Source organism: Cucurbita pepo, chromosome 20, assembly GCF_057944985.1.
Source record: "Cucurbita pepo subsp. pepo isolate OVF chromosome 20, ASM5794498v1, whole genome shotgun sequence".
Taxonomy (NCBI): domain Eukaryota; kingdom Viridiplantae; phylum Streptophyta; class Magnoliopsida; order Cucurbitales; family Cucurbitaceae; genus Cucurbita; species Cucurbita pepo.
In genome coordinates, this window is record NC_141817.1 from 5,195,525 (window position 1) to 5,199,515 (window position 3,991).

The 3,991-nt window shown below is 39.5% G+C and overlaps 1 pseudogene; it reads right to left on the reverse strand.

Annotated features, from left to right (window-relative positions):
* Nucleotides 1–991: 991 nt before the first annotated feature.
* LOC147786417 (subtilisin-like protease SBT5.4) lies at nucleotides 992–3,490 on the reverse strand (annotated as a pseudogene).
* Nucleotides 3,491–3,991: the final 501 nt, after the last annotated feature.

Consider the following 3,991-nt stretch of genomic DNA (forward strand, 5'->3'; position numbering starts at 1 on the left):
TGGAGAGCTCGAACAACAACAAGAGTTCTCAAAGAAATAAATTTTAAGGTATTTGTTACAATTACGGAAAGAAGGTGATACTAATTTGAAAGAGCCATGGTATTCCTAAGAGAAAAATTTGACCAATTTCCAACTAATTCCCAACTGTCATACCGACAATATTTCTTAAGACGATTTATTTAATTTCATAATTATTTTATTATGATTTATTCTCTTTAAAATAATTTTAAATTATTTAGAAGTAACTTTTTCAAAATATATATTTAAATTGTAATAAATATTTGAAAATAAATAAATTGACGTTTTACAAACTAACATTTTCCTTCTATTAAAAAATAATAAATTGAATAAATGAAACTCAATCCAACCTAACCTAAAATTGAGTTTATTATCAAACTTATTACAAGTTTTAGGATAAATAACCTTTTCATTTGATTGAAAATTGTGCTCTCGAGATGAAAGAAGAAGATACCTTGAGGCGGAGAATCATACTTGGAAATGGAAACTTGGTCCAAGCTCGGCCCCTCTCACCCGTATCTATCTCTTGTCAAGTGTGTTACTTGTCATGCCACTCTCATTCTTTTAAAAAAATGGTTGTGAACCTCTCGAACCTCTCTCTTCAATTAAAACAATATCACCCGCAGACCATTATGAAAACTGACACCTACCTAGTGTCGGAAGGTCCAGGAAGTTGGTGACCTGATAACAAGTGAGCCAGCGATCAAAACCCTGGTGAAACTATAACGATCCGAGGTAGCAAAATTCCTTGTAAGATAAGTTTCGACCTGCACGAAAGGCGTAACAATCTGGGCACTGTCTCGAACAGAGTCTCGATGAAATAGAGAGATGAAAAGAAATTGTTTGTTTCAATAATTGGTTAAACTAAAATAATTCATTAAACTAAAAACGAAAACCGGGAAATGTTTCAAATAAAAAGAAAGAATTCCTAAGAACTAAGTTCATATCTAGTAACCCTCCTAACAAAATGGGTTCAAAAAAGGCCAGAAGAAACCACAATTGGACTCCTAACAAAGTGCTTGCCATCGGTCCAAATTAGCGTACCATAACCAATTTGACCCTCCGCCATAGCTCCGGTCATTGTCAATTCAAACCTCTTCTCCTCTCCAATCTTCCAAAACTTCAGAACTCTTGGCTTCACTGAAACCTTAACTCCTTCCGGCTGTTGAACTCTAACTCTATAAACCCCCGGCCTCATAACATTCTTCAGCCTTCTAGTAAGGGTGACACATCCAGTCAAGTTCTGAACCCCAATGGAAGGGTAATTAAAGTTTAAAATAGAACAAGAAACAGGGCACTTGAAATTTTCATCGGCGAATACTCGAATGTTCTTCTCCTTGTAGCCGCTGGCGCAGAGGAATTCTAAGTAATCGTTGGGGGAGAGGTCGTAGACGAGGCCGGGGTCGATGGCGCCAGTGGGGTGGATGTGCCCTGACCCATATATGAAGGGGGTGGCTGGAGCGAAGATAGGGGAGCCGCCGTCGAGGATGAGGTTCATTGTGTTGTCGCTAATTATGGCAGAGGTCATTATGGCGGATTTGATGGCGGCGGGGCTCCATTCGGGGTGGAGAGTTTTGAGGAGGCCGACAATGCCGGAGACGTGGGGACAGGACATGGAGGTCCCAGACATTGTTATGTATGGAACTGTTCTGTTGTCGAATGGCTCCCCTGTTGGGCTCACGGCGCCGGAGAATGCCGTGATTATGTCCACTCCCGACGCTGTCACGTCCGGCTGCAAAAAATTAGAAACTCATGAGCTCTGTTCTTGATAATCTCAAATGGGTGTCGTAATTCATAACCAAACCTTGATAATTTCCGGAGAAACTATGTTGGGTCCTCTGGATGAGAAAGCCGCCATGGTCGGAGAAGGTTTGGTATTAACTTTGGACGACGGTGGGAACAAATATCCTATCGGATTTCTGTCAAAAACAACAACAATGAGAGAAAGATTCCAACGAAGATTCATAAAGAAGTAAAGAAATTGTAATTTGTTTACTTCTTGGAATTGATGTATGAGAAAACATCTTGCCCGTCGTTGTAACTGATATGGGAAGCTGGAAGAACATGGAGATCAGCGATGATTTTAAATCCACTAAACCTATCGTTGCAGAGAATCATTCCGACAGCACCGGCGAGGACGGCTTGCATTCCTTTGTCAATTCTCGAAGAGCCCCCTGTCAAGCAAACCAAGATCTTCCCATTCACTTTAGAATGATCCAAAGTTTTCGGCTTGCAGAGCATGGCATCGTCGGCAGAGGCGGTCGTTGCTTTCGCCTGAGCTCCAGTTATCAATGGGTATAGCTTTCTTCTTGCTAATGGTCTCGAAAGGCTCAACTCCTAATCACCGGGAACAATTTTTATGTTCAACCAAACGAGGACAAATATGATACAAAGGTTAAGCAATAATGGAAGGGATATTTGCTTATAAAAATCAAATATAATATATATGTAAAATTATAATTCATTACTAAATATTCTTAAACAAACCCAGAACCGTTGCCCGTTTCCAAGCTCAATGGGGGCTTGAAATTCACGGTCCAAAGTGCTAGCCCCGACCGTCGCACTCGCCATGCTCGGATCGGAGTTGCTAGCAGAGCACACCACGGGGATTCCTTTCTTTATTGCAAGAAAGGAAGCAATGGCGATGGTATCATCATAGTATTCGGCTGGTGGACTGCCGATGGAAAGCGAAAGGACATCGACGCCGTCGTGGATGGCTTGATCAAATCCGTCAACAACGTCGATGTCGTAGCAGCTGCCACTGTTGTTGAACGGCCAGCAGACCTTATAGGCAGCGACGCGGGCCTTGGGACCCAAATACGCTGACGCCAGAGACATAGCTGCCGCCGGCCGTCGATAGCGTGTGGGTTCCATGACCTACGTAGTCGCGTGTGGAGTTGACGATCAATGGGAGTTCATCCGTTAAATTTTGGGATTTCAAGTAAGCGATTACCCCCTTATTCAAATATTTTGCTCCTATTAATTTCCTATATTAATCGTAATCAAAATTAATGAAGTTAATCACCCTTTAATTTGAATTAAAAATAATAATAAAATATCAAATTATGATTAACAATTGTACCGGCTACAAGGGACTCCATCTGGGGTTTTATCCATGCACCCTCCTTTCCACCTCGATGGAACACCTCCAACTATGCCCTGTTCTCCAAAACTCTTGGACTCCGGCCATACACCTTTGTTTTTACAAAAAAAAAAAAAAAAAATAAAAAAAAAAAAAATAATTTACCTAACTTTTTAATTTACCCAAATAATCCAAATAAATTTCACAATCTTAACTAATCTTTATGATCTAACTTAGGTAAATGGCCGAACAACCAGAATAAAATCTATTTATGATCTAAATTAGGTACATTGTCAGTATCCCAACGAACTAACCTTTACGATCTCTTCCAAATCTAGCCTTCCTCCAAAGTGGAAAAGGGAGAATAACACCATTCTTCTCCAAATGCATGAACTCCCATGAATGAGTTGTGTGTAACTCTTTGGCTTTGTTTGGCAACAAAGCTGGGTGCTCTGTCCCATAAATTATTATTAATTATTATTTAAATATATATATATTAAAATAAAAATAGTTTGGTATTTACTTGCAAGCTTGGTGGCCTGGTGGCCTCCTCCTCGTCTAGAATTGCTGCAAACTCATTTATATGGTTCTTATATGAGTGAAAAATACTCATTTATATGGTTCTTATATGAGTGAAAAATTGCATCTTTTGCCTTCTCAGAACTGAAGAATAATACTTGGAGTTCTTATATGAGTGAAAAATTGCATCTTTTGCCTTCTCAGAACTGAAGAATAATACTTGGAGTTCTTATATGAGTGAAAAATTGCATCTTTTGCCTTCTCAGAACTGAAGAATAATACTTGGAGTTCTTATATGAGTGAAAAATTGCATCTTTTGCCTTCTCAGAACTGAAGAATAATACTTGGAGTTCTTATATGAGTGAAAAATTG